Here is an 11,614-nt window from a genome sequence, read left to right as displayed (position 1 = left end):
GCGAGACGCGGATCTGAGGGCCTGGGGGGCCCTGGGGTTGGGCTGGAACCCCTTTTCCCAGCTGCCCTGGGTGAGTGGGACAGGCCACGCTCACCCCACTGAGAAGGTCACTGAAATAAACGTGAGGTGTGACCGGCGTTTGCTCACAGGAAAGCGTGAATCTCTGAGGGCACCGTCGGGTGCCCACCCGCAGGCACCCCTGTGACTCTCTCCCCCTGGAGGGGCTTCGGGGGCCCCGGCTGCCCAGCGCTGTGATGGCGCCCCCGTCTCAACCCCAGGCCCCGGGTGGGGTGGGGGGTAGGACGAGTTCACATCAGGAGGCCCCCCAGGACGGAGGAGAGCGAGGAGGGTGGCTCTTCCGCAGCTGAGGGTCTGAGCCCAGGTCCGTCAAGTGACTTCAAGCTGTCGCTCCAGAATCTCTCCCAAAGAGACAGCGTCGGGACCCCTGAGAAGCGGCTGAAGTGAAGATTCCTGGCGGCGTCCCCAGACCCCGTGACCTGCGGAGGCTCTGGCGTGGCTGGGGGATTTGTGTAGAGACGTCCCTGACCGTGATGGTGGGGCCTCTGTCGGGAGCCCTGCGCTGAGACCCCAGCTTCCTCTTGGACACACACCAGCCTCTGCTGGCATATCCTCTTGACCGTCACCAGTGGTGGAGCCGGAGATGGGGCGGCCGTTGCCCCGCCAGGCCCAGGATTTCTCGCTGGGGCAGAGCCGGACACGGCGGGTGTCCGTCTGTGATCAGCCTTCCGTGGGCGTGTCTGACGTGGCCCCAGAGAGGGGCCCAAGGGCGGAGCAGCCTCTGTGCCAGGAAGGGCGGTGGAGAGGGAGGGAGGCTCCTGAGCTGCCCCTGCGGCCAGGCCGGGGTCACTTGCCCCCAACGCACCCCGGGGGTCTGTGGCCGGGAAGGGCAGCCGTTCCTTCAGCTGACGCTTTGCTTGTGGCCGGCTGTTGGGGATGGTGGCATTGACAGGGGTGCGGGTTCAGGAGCCTCCCCCTGCGCCTGCTACCCACCGGGCTTCAATAGCTTGACCAGCGGTCAGCGTCGTAGTTGTGTCACCTGCCATCACCGGCTCCCCTGAGGCGGGGAGGGCACCTCTGAAGTAGTGAGCCCCCCATCACCGGAAGCATTTAAGCAAAGCATCCAGCTACTGGTGACAGGAGAGCCAGACTGGGCGACCTCCAGCTCTATCCTAGATCCAATCCGGTGCAGACGTCCTTGTGCCCATGCGGGGGGTCAAGATGGGCTGGAACAACCTGGCAGAGCGGGCGGGGTTCCGGCCTCGGGCTGCGGAAGCCGAGGTGAAGGAGGCCAGCCCCCAGTGGAGGCGGGGGGGGGGGGGGTGCCCCGAGGGGACGGCGACAGCGCACCTTCCACACGGCTGCAGGGCCCGCCCCCTGGGGAGGCCACGCCCACAGGCGCAGGGCATCCTGGGTGCGCTGTGACATTTATAAATGTTACATGCAGGGAACAAAAAAAACTGTCCCAAATTAAGCAAAACCCCAGAGAGCGCCCACGTGGGCCATGAGAAGCCATCCCGGTGGCGACCGTGTGCCTCACCAACAGGGGACTTGGCGTGGTGGCCTGCGTGCTGGCAGCGGTTCAGTCCCTGACTCCACAGGAGTTTGCCGTGTTTTTTTTTAAAGCACCTTTATAACGATAGCAGAATGAATATTTATAGGGCAGCGATGAGGGACCCGGAGAATTGTGGCTGCGGTCTTGTCGGATCAACACTCCCAGGCTCCCTTTGTCTCAGGGCTCCTGCCTGGCCTCCCAGCGTTGGGAGCCCCCCGCACCGCTAGCCTTAGCGAGCAGATAGCAGCCTGGCGTGAACGGGGCATTAGGGGCTCTGGGGCCCTGCCCGCGCTGCTGGGCAATGACCAGGGCTCTGGGCCCCACTGGGCCTGGGGCGTCCAACGGGGCAGCCCCGGAGCCCTGAGGTCTACCTGGGGAGAGAAGTTCTCTGAGGGTCTCCCCAGGGAGGGGAGGGGCCAGGGAACAGGTGCCCCTCAGCCCTCGCCCCTGCGTTTGCCCGGAGCGGGTGGGAAGGGATGGCGCACAGGGAGTGTCCAGGAATCGGACACGAGGAGTCCACTTTGCCGAATGCGCCGGAGCCTGTGCCCAGGCAAAGTGATGCTTGCCCACCTGGCGGACATCCTGTCCCCACGTCCAACAATATGGAGGGGAAACGTTTTGGCGGCTAAATGGGTTTGCAGGTCAGTGGTCTAAATGCCCGTGTTTCTGTCAATTCCCCTCACCCTGTAGGTCAGAAGCCAGCTCCCGTGTCACGTGGAGGATGGGAGCTCTGCTCGGCTCAGAAGTAAGGACACGTGAATTGCAGGGAGAAGGGCTTTCCCGCCCGAGAGCCCGACGGGGCTCCCCCGCCCGGTCTGCTCTGCGTGTCCACACCGGCTCAAGGTGCGCTGCAGGGCTGGGGGCAGGGCTGGAAACGGTTGGCTCTGCTTGCAAACGCAGGATGAACGATGGACATGGTCGTCCGGGACCCCTCCCCTCCTCCCGCCAGAGCCCTCCTGTGCGCGGCCTGTCTCCCAACCCCCTGGGCCCCTCGGCCACCAAGGCCACGTGTTTACCACTCCGAGCTGCTCCCCAAGCTCCTGGGAGGGCAGAGCAGGCCTCTGCCAGGCTTCCCACAGCGCTCAGCAGTGGCTGCCGTGACTCGGACACCCACGTGATGACCGTGACGGGGCAGGAGCCCCCAGAAAGGGCAGGCAGCCCGTGGAGGTGAGGCCTCCAGCTGCCCGGGCCCCCAGCTGCACTGGGCATCAGGACCTGCCTGCAGAGCTGTGAGCCCCTCTGTTTCACAGCTTGTTCTGATGGCCGCATCTCTGCAGGAGCCGGGAAAGCTTTCTGCTGTGATGAGTTTCTGCATTTAAGGCAGGATTTCTTAAAATGCCACCAGAAACGGCCCCGAACCTCCCCACCCCTGCCCGGGCTTTATGACCAGGGGCTTCTTTCTCCCTGGAAATAGGAGTCTGTTGACTGACCCCGAAAGATACTTCCCCAAGGGAGCCACTGGGCCCAGTGGGGTGAGGGGACCTGGCCACCCCCCTTCCTCGCCTTCCTGTCTCTCGTTCCCCGTAGGACCGGCCACGGACGGGAGTGGGAGTGACAGCCCTGCCCTCAGGGGCCGTGTGGAGCTCAGCCGGGCCGTGAGGGTCCCTCTGTGGGCATGTCTGTGAGGAGGGGGCGGGGCACCGGCCTTGGCGCTCAGAGCAACCCAGCCTGGCCCGTGTTCCCTGGCTTCAGTTCATTTTCCTCTAAGACGAGTCCGCGTGAGTCCTCCCCATGGGGGAGGCTTCTGCAGGTGGAGAAGCCCTTGTCACCCCCTGCACACACGGCGGGAGGGGGGCAGAGAGGAGAGGGAGGCGGAGGAAGAAGCCGGACAGTCTTTGCCCTCAGAGCAGGAGGGCGACCCCTGAGGGCTTGGAGCTCAGCCTGGACCCCCAGCACTCCTCCCCTCCAGTGCCCCTTGCTCTTGGGGACCTCCCCCCAGAGCTCTGGGCTGGTGGGGGCTCATTGTAGGGCAGGTCCAAGGCCGCCCTGCTGACCCGAAGCTGCACTGACCCTCACAGGGGCTCCGGTGGTGCCACGTGGCCAGGTCCCCGAAGTATACTGCGTCTCCATGATGGCGAAGCTCTCACCATTCTGCATGGGACGTCTCTGGAAACAAATTGCTCTCTGCTGACATCGTGGCAATGAAATACGACCTTCTTTACGAGCTGTCAGGGAGGTTTTCCCACTGACACCACGGTTACGTGTGCACGTTTGTTTTGCCGTACGCCTGTGTGTGCACGTGTGCCTCTGTATCTGTGTGTATTGGAGGGTCCGGCAGCAGGTGACCGCAGTCCTCCCGCCTCATCCTGCAGGCGTCGTGCACTGGGCTCCGCTCCATGGGCCTCCCTGCCGTGCACAGCTGCCTCTGAGCACCCCCAGATGCCGCGTGCCTGTGCGTGCTGGCGGGTGAGGGTGTGGGCGAGCAGAGCAGGGGGTGGTCAGCTGAGGCTGGGTGGCTGGGCCCTCGACGCGCACACTGGCACTGGCCTCAGAAAGGCCCTGAGAAGTCCTGCGGGCGGACGTCTTCTCGACCGGCTGAGTGCAGGCACCCCCGAGTTGCTATAGGAGCCCCTCTGTGCCTCCAGGTTTGTGGTCTCGCCGTCCAGGCAGGAGAGAAGCCGCGTTCACAGGAGGCGATGCATTCACAGGTTCCGGGGGTCGGGATGTGGACCTCTTTGGGGAGGGGCATTATTCTGTTCATCCCACAGGGAATATTCCAGCAGCGAGGGGACTGGGCAACGTGACACCCTCCCAAAGTCTGTGCCTGCGGCCATCCTTAGCCCAGAGGGGCAGCCACAGCCTCCACCCGCCTCCTCCCTGCTCCCGCCCCTTCCTCCCCTCCCCTCCCCCCACCCCTGCCGCCCCCTCCCCGGCCTGAGTGGAGGCGGGTGTCGGGGTGTTGGGACAGATAAGGTTGGAGTCCATCATTCAGGTCCCTAAGAGAGCAGGAGCTCAGCCTGCACGGCCCAGGGGCCGTGCCCGGGTCTGGGTGGTCCCGCGTCCGGGCTGTGGGGGTCAGTGGGGAGAGGGGGTGGGGCTGGACCCTGAGCTCACTTATCTTTTTCCGTTGCTTTTTAATCGAGGTGAAATGCACACAACATAAAATGAGCTATTTAAAAGCAGACAGTTCCGCGGCGTTCAGCACAGTCACAGCGCCGTGCGAGCACCGCCTCTCTCTGGTTCCAGGCCGTTCTCCTCCCCGCGAAGGAGGCCCGCTTCCCATCAGGTGGTTGGTCTCCCCCTCCCTCCGTCTTCTAGATCTCGGTGGCTCCTCCTGCCCCGGAGGCTCGTGTAATGGGATCGCGCGACACACGGCCTTCTGCGTCTGGACCTGTCCCCTCGGCACCGTGTCTCCCAGACGTGTCCACACTGTGGCCAGCGTGGCTGACGCCGTCCACTGGGCCGTTTGTCCGCCCACTGGCAGCCGGCGTTGGGTTTCCCCACCTGGCTGCTGCGAGCCCTCGCGTGCGAGTATCTGTTTGGGTCCTTGTTTCACCTGGGGGCACGTACCGAGGAGCAGAATTGCTGGTTGTAACGGTTTGACTTTTTGAGGAGCCGCCGGACGATCCCCCACAGTGGTGGCGCCGCGTTACATTCTCACCAGCAACACCTGACGTTCAAATTTCGCCACATCCTCGCTGATAACAATATCACTCATTATGCTCTGCTTTGGGGCGCTTGCTTTTTCCGGCCGTCCCGGTGGTATGAGGCGGTGTCCCTCTGCGGTCATTGTTCTGGTGACCGGTGACGATGAGCTTCTTCCGTGGACTCGCCGGGGAGACGTCTGACTGCTCAGGTGCTCTGATGGGTAAGCTGGGCTCGTCTTCGCAGAGAGAGGCCATTGCAGAGGCTGTGTTGGCTGTTGCCGGAAAGTACAAGTGAAATATTAAAATAAAACCTAGGATTTATTTTGTTTTGTTTAAAGACTCAGGATAGAGCAAAGTGAGCAGGAACAGGGTCTCGTCACAGGGGACAGTGCTGACCGGGGACTGATGCTTCGAATGGCTCTGGATGCCTCCTGGGGTGGTGGGTGCCCAGGCTGGGGTGAAGGGGCCTCCACCCTCTGACTGTGGCTCCCAGGGCTCTGGCCCAGCCTTGCCCTTCCCCGCTCCTAATAAGAGCCCCGCCTCACCTCCACCCCCAAAGCTGAAGGTACACTGACACGGGTCCAGCCATATTCCCCTGCCCCCCAGTGCTGCCCACCGTCCCGGCTGCCCAGTGGCCGAGGGATTGACTGACCCACTGACGAGGTCATCCATCCACCCACCCATCCATCCATCCAGTAGCTCCTCTGGTGGGTGAGACAGTGATCCTGTCTGGGGGCTTCCCTGGCTGGGGCCTCGGTCAGGGGCTCTGTCCACACCTCAGCCTCCTCGCCACCCGGGAGGGACTGTGGCCCCACTTCACAGACAAGGAAGCTGAGGCTCTGAGGTCAGAGTGGCCTCTCACTGCCCCGTCCCACCCAGGCCCCCGAGGGTCTCTCGGTGAGGCTGGAGCCGGCTCTGTGGGGCCTCCTGGGCTCTGCAGCCCCTCTCTTCCCAGGCTGGCAGATGGGGTGGGATGCACGGGAGGGCTGCCTGCACAACCCCAGCCCCCTGCCCTGTGCCCCCAGGGGTGGAGCTTCAGGAAATGCTCTCAGGCAGAAGCCACTTTCCCCGGGGGGCCGCTCAGGCTCCGTTACCGTCCTCAGCGCTTCCAGGAAATCACTGCTCTCCGGCAGCTGCTCCCACTCCCCTACCTTGGCTCAAGGGGCGAGGGGCGAGGGGTCCACTGGGGGAGGGACCCAGAAACCACACCTGCCTCCAGTTACCCAAGGTCCAGGGGCTCCTCACTGGGAGACGGTCCCCCAGGCCGGTCACAGGGACCCCTCTGAGCTGAGCAGGGAGCACCTCCACCCCTCACAGCCGCAGCTCGGTACCTCCTGCTCCGTGGGGGGCGGGGCCGGCTCTGGGGCAGAGGCCCCTCCCACGAAGCGAGGTCCCCTCCTGCCCTTTCCTCCCCTCCCACCTTCTCAGGAGAGGCACCTGATTCCCCGGGGACCGCTCACCTGCCCCGCCCCCTCTCTCTCTGTAACCATCTCCCCTGGGTCAGCAAATCTTGCGGACAAACCCTCAAGGTCTGTCCGGGACCTGGGTGCCCCTCCCCGCTGGACGGCAGCATCTCTGAGAAGCGTCACCCCTGGTGGCCTGAGGCTCGCGGGCCCACCACCTGAGCACCTCACCTCTGCCCAGCCCCACCGTAGGTCCGTAGGTCCGTCCGCCCTCCCTCCTGCCCTCTGTCCTCGCAGTGCCCTCTGCCTGGGCGCTCCTCCCCAGACGTTCAGCCGCTGCACCTCAGACGTCCTTTGGGCCCCGTCCATCCCCGACGGAGGCCTCCCCTGACCTCTGACCTACAAGCCCTTCCCTTCCCCCGACTGCTCTCTCTGTGGGCCCAGGACCTCCTGCTCCGTTCCCCATCCCCTCTCTCTCCTACCGCCCAGCACAGTGGCCGCTGCTCACATGTGGCCACTGAAACTAAAATTAATTGAATGATGTCAAATCGGAGATTCAGGTCTGTAGCCACGCCGGCCACACTGTGAGAGCTCAGCAGCCACGTGCAGCGCGGTGGCCCGTGGGGGAAGCATAGCACATCCGGCCACGGTGGAATGTTCCACCGGACGCGCACGGCCAGCCCCACGTGGTCTGGGCGGGCGAGCTGCACATCCTTGCTGGTGAATGAATGAGGGAGGGTTGCCTCATCCATCCTCACCCACCAGCTTCCCGAGGACATCCAAAGCTCGGCGCCCAAGGCAGGCGATGCTGGGTCTGTCTTTACTGCCCCGGTGAGGGGGCTGGAGCAGTGGCCAGGCCGCAGGGCGCTGCCCAGCTCTGCCCCCACTGTGTGGCCTCGGGCAAGTCAGCCCCCCCTCTGAGCCCCGCTCCTCCCCAGTAAAGTGGGGACAGCAGGATTCCTACCTCGTAGGGATGCTTTGAGGATAGAGGTAATCCAGAGAAGCTTCTGGAATAGCTGTAGATGCTGGCTGTGTGGATAAATGAGCAGAGTGCTCTGTCGTCTGGCTCGGTCCTGGGGACCTTGGGGACCCCTGGGACGGTCCACACACACCACCCCTTCTCCGGGGAAGGGAGCCCTGTGCCCCGTCCTGGTCTGGAAGGGCTGGGCTGCCACTAGGAGGTGATTTACGGCAGCGCTGCTGCACACCCTCTCCCTGCCCTCACGGCCTAGAGCGTCACTCACAGGGGTGGCCTCAGGGACAGGCTGGCCCCCACCTCAGGCCCAGCCAAGGGTCCCTGGACTCCCCGACCCTCCCTGCTCAACGTCTGTGAGTCCCCCCTCGCCCGCCCACCCCCTGCCCGGAGAGAGAAGGTGGGGTGGGGAGGGAAACAGCGGGTCCAGGGGGCACGTGAAGCGCCAGCGCGGCTGCTGGCCCGCACACTGGCTGCTCTGCCACCGTCACCTGGAGGACAAGTGGCTTCGGGACAAGTGCAGAAATGCACTTGGATGGGGCAGCTTGCAACCTCCCAGGGTCCACGCCCCGCACCCAGAGTGAGCCGAGGGCCCCTTGCTGGGCCGGTGGCGCCGGGGGCAGGGCCCGCCTGGGCCTCCCAGCCCTAGAGCGCTGGGCCCGCCCTCCCCGGCCCCCCACTCCTCCCAGCCCTGCCCTTGCTCCAGGGCCCCTCCGCGGCACCCCACCCCCTGCCCCTGCTCTCCCGCCCGGCTGCGTGGCACTGCCCGGGGGTGATCCACAAAGAACATCCCCACCACACCTGGTCCCAGGGCTGGGACCCTGCGCTCCGCTCCGGGGCCTGGCCTGGGTTGTCATGGGGGCATGGGCACAGGGGAGCCGTCTCTGGGAGGCACAGACATCCCGTGTCCCTGGCTGGGCCAGGCCCGCAAGGCGGCACAGGGGACAGAGGGCTGTGAGATGGCCGTCCGCGACGGTGGGCCTCTCGCCGCCCACACTCTGGGCGGGCACTCCGGGGACAGAGATACTGACTGCCCCCTCGCCCTCCCCACGTGGACCCTGCACCTAGCCTTTGGGGAAGTGGGTCCGCCCCATTATTGCCGTCCCCTGCCCTGGCCCTGGGGGACTCCAGGGAGGCGAGGAGACCTGCCCGGCCCACACGTGGCGGGGGACGGTCGGCCCCTGTGTCCCGGCCCCGTGAGGACGGGCCCTGTGGGCCGTGCCGGCACACAGCCACGACATCGTGCAGGCGTGAGCCCGGGGGTGGCCCAGGCGAAACCAGCACTGGGACCCACGCGGGGTGTCCCGCTCCCACGAGGCCCCAGCTGCAGGCAGGGGGGAACGTGGCCAGCTCATCACCTGGCTCTCCGTCCAAGGTGACCTGTCGTCATCGCGGGCCTGGCTTGGGAGCCTCTGGAAAACCGGCTGTTCCCTCACCACCTGGTTTGGGCCCCAATTCTGGGCTAAAGGGCCAAGCGGAGGGGGCACCGGTGGTGCCCAGCCCGCAGGAGGCCAAGGGTGGGGGAGAGGCAGCAGGCCTGGGGAGCCGCCCGAGTCTCCCCAGGGCACCCCTCGGAGCGGGCTGTGTGGCCCGAGAGGTGTCCGCCCGGCTGCCTGCCGCGAGGCGCCTCTGTACTGGGCTGGGCTAAAAATAGCAGGGGGATGGCAGGGCAGGGACGCCGGTGGGAGGCCCGTGGGGAGGGGCCGGGAGGGGAAGAGGCCGGCAAGCCTGGGCGCAGGACCCGCCGTCAATGGCGCTGGCGCTCCCACCCTGCTCCCGGTGGCCGGCCAGCCGCGGCCCAGCTGACAGGCTATTTTTTCCCCTGCTTGACTAAATATGGTCAGAGAGCACAGCCCGAGGGGCCACTTGGCCAGGGCGCGTGTTTGGGATGCTTGGCCGGGTATATAAGGACTGCAAAGGTGAGGCCGGCTCCTGATCCGAGGAGGGGGCCACGCCTGCTCTGGCCCCTCGGGTCAGCCCTCCCCTCCCCTCCCCTCCCCCGCCTGCCTGTGAGGGTCTCGCGTGCCGGCCGGCCGTTTGCCTGTGTGAGCCCGCATGCCCTTGGGACCTTCCCCTTTTGTTCACCTGACCTCTACCTCGTGCTGACCCCGGCCGGGGTGCAGGGGTGCAGGACCGTCCTGCAGACACAGCCCGGGCAGGGAGGGCTCAAGGTGTGCGGCTGCGAGGTCGCTCTCGGTAACTCCGCATAGCCTCCCTCCCTCCCTCCCTCCCTCCCTCCCTCTCTCTCTCTCTCCCTCTCTCTCTCTCTCTCTCTCTCTCTCTCTCTCTCTCTCTCTCTCTCTCTCTCTCTCTCTCTCTCTCTCTCAAGATCTACCTCCCTGCTAAATCTTCGCTGCTGAGGAGGGCTGGGGGAAGGGCAAGGGTGCGGAGAGGGGGGTGCCTGGTGTCTTCTTTCTTTCTGCCCCCCCCCCACCCCGCCCCCCAAGCGCGGACGCATCGGGAGCTCCGGCCTCCCCCACCCCTGCATTCGCGATTGGCTCCGGGAGAAGGTGGATGGCGCTGCCGCGGCTGCAGCGGCATCTCTCTGGGAGCCGCACGGGGCGCATCGTACCCGGGAGCCACGACCCTGAGCCCGCGGCCGCGGTCGACAGCCCGGCTGGAGGGGCTCCGCGGTGAGTCCCGCTCAGCCCGCCCGGACGGCCCCCGCAAACTTGCCGGCCGCCGCGGTGGGGGTGTGCCCGCCGGCGAGGTGGGAGCTGTGGTGCCGGCGCCGCGTGGCTCCAGCCGGGGGTGCTCTGGAGTTTTCTCTTGGCTCGTGGCATCGTCCGCATTTGGAAAACTGCAGAGCCAGCAGCCAGCAGGGCGGGGAGGGCGCGTCCAACCGGGAGGCAAGAACTTTGACATGCGGGCATTTTGCGAGGAAGCGGCGCCTCCAGATGGGGTGCGCGGGGGTCGAGGTGCTGGGGTGGGGGCCGCGGGGGCTGGGCGGAAGCTGTGATCAACCCGCAGCCAAGCGCAGCTCGGGTGGGAAGGAGGCGAAACTTACCTTGGAACTTGCAGCAATAACCGTGGAAACGCTGGGGGCAGGGGTCCGGCCCGGAGCAGGGGCTGCGGTGAGGCTGCCCCAGGTGGGGACTCGGGACTTTTGCGGCTCTCACAGACGGGGTCAGAGTGGGGAGGGTCCCTGTGCTGGGCGGGCACAGCAGGGGCACACGTGGGCGGAGACTTGGGGCTGGAGGGGGAGCAGCCCGGTGGTCTCTTGCGCGAGACCCTGACCTCCACCCGGCTGGGGGCTGGGAGCATTCACGGCTGAATGGCCTGGGCTTGGCCCAGGGGCCCGGGGCCAGCTCACTGCCCCTGTGGGGTCCCCTCGGAGGTGGCTGCGTGCTCCTTTTCTATCAAGGTGGGAAACTTTTTGAAAAGTGGCTGCGGTTCATTTCTGAGTGGATAGAAGCTCGCTGGGGCTCTGGCTGGACCTGGGGTGACTCTCCTGCCCTTTGGGGCTCCCAACTTTCCCCTGACCTCCAGACACCATCCATACGGACGCCTGGGGGTGGGGATGGGGGGGCGGTCCTGGGGCTGAGCCTTGGCCGTGCCTCCGGTCCTCTGAGGCCTCATTGGTCAGAGGGCAGCCAGGAAACTTAGACTTCAGACTGCAGTCATCATGCAAGTTTCTCTCGAGGCGCTCTGCACCCTTGGGGGGCTTGAGGAGAAGTCGGGGGGCCCAAGCAGCTGTCTCGGTTGCCCTTTATTTATCCTTGGCTCCGTGGAGACGATAAGTGGCAGCGGCCCCACGGAAGTGGGACATCACTCCTCTGTGTCTCCCTGCCGGGTGGCTCTTTCCTTTTAGTGGGGGTGCCCCTTGGAGCCCTGATCACACCCCCCCCCTTATAAACACCAGCCCAGCTGTGCCCAGGGCTGCTGCCAAGCCCAGGGACTTGAGAAATCGCCCAGTTGCTTCTGCACGATGCAGGCTCTGCAGACACTGCCCTGCCCTGGGTGGCAGCAGCGCTGGACACCCTCTCTGGGCCCATCCACGCAGGGGTGGCTGGGCTGCCCGGTGGGGAGGGGCGGGCAGGGTCACCCCACACTTCGTCTTGCTGACGGAGGGAGAAGA

General features: G+C 65.7%; 2 long non-coding RNA genes across 2 annotated transcripts in view; one reads left to right on the top strand and one right to left on the bottom strand.

Annotated features, from left to right (window-relative positions):
- Positions 1-4,627: 4,627 nt before the first annotated feature.
- Positions 4,628-9,356, bottom strand: LOC136792513 (uncharacterized). The gene is made up of 3 exons (XR_010836410.1): positions 8,895-9,356; positions 7,528-7,592; positions 4,628-5,432 (listed from the first exon to the last, which is right to left on the bottom strand). It is a non-coding gene; the product is annotated as an uncharacterized lncRNA (long non-coding RNA).
- Positions 9,357-9,819: 463 nt separating this feature from the next.
- The window catches only part of LOC136792514 (uncharacterized), a 55,499-nt gene continuing 53,704 nt past the window's right edge, over positions 9,820-11,614 (top strand). Inside the window, exon 1 of the long non-coding RNA XR_010836411.1 lies at positions 9,820-10,169. This is a non-coding gene — a long non-coding RNA (uncharacterized lncRNA). The remainder of the gene's footprint in view (positions 10,170-11,614) is intronic.

Source organism: Kogia breviceps, chromosome 14 (genome assembly GCF_026419965.1).
Source record: "Kogia breviceps isolate mKogBre1 chromosome 14, mKogBre1 haplotype 1, whole genome shotgun sequence".
NCBI classification, from domain to species: Eukaryota; Metazoa; Chordata; class Mammalia; order Artiodactyla; family Physeteridae; genus Kogia; species Kogia breviceps.
This window is presented reverse-complemented; position numbering and strand designations above follow the sequence as displayed.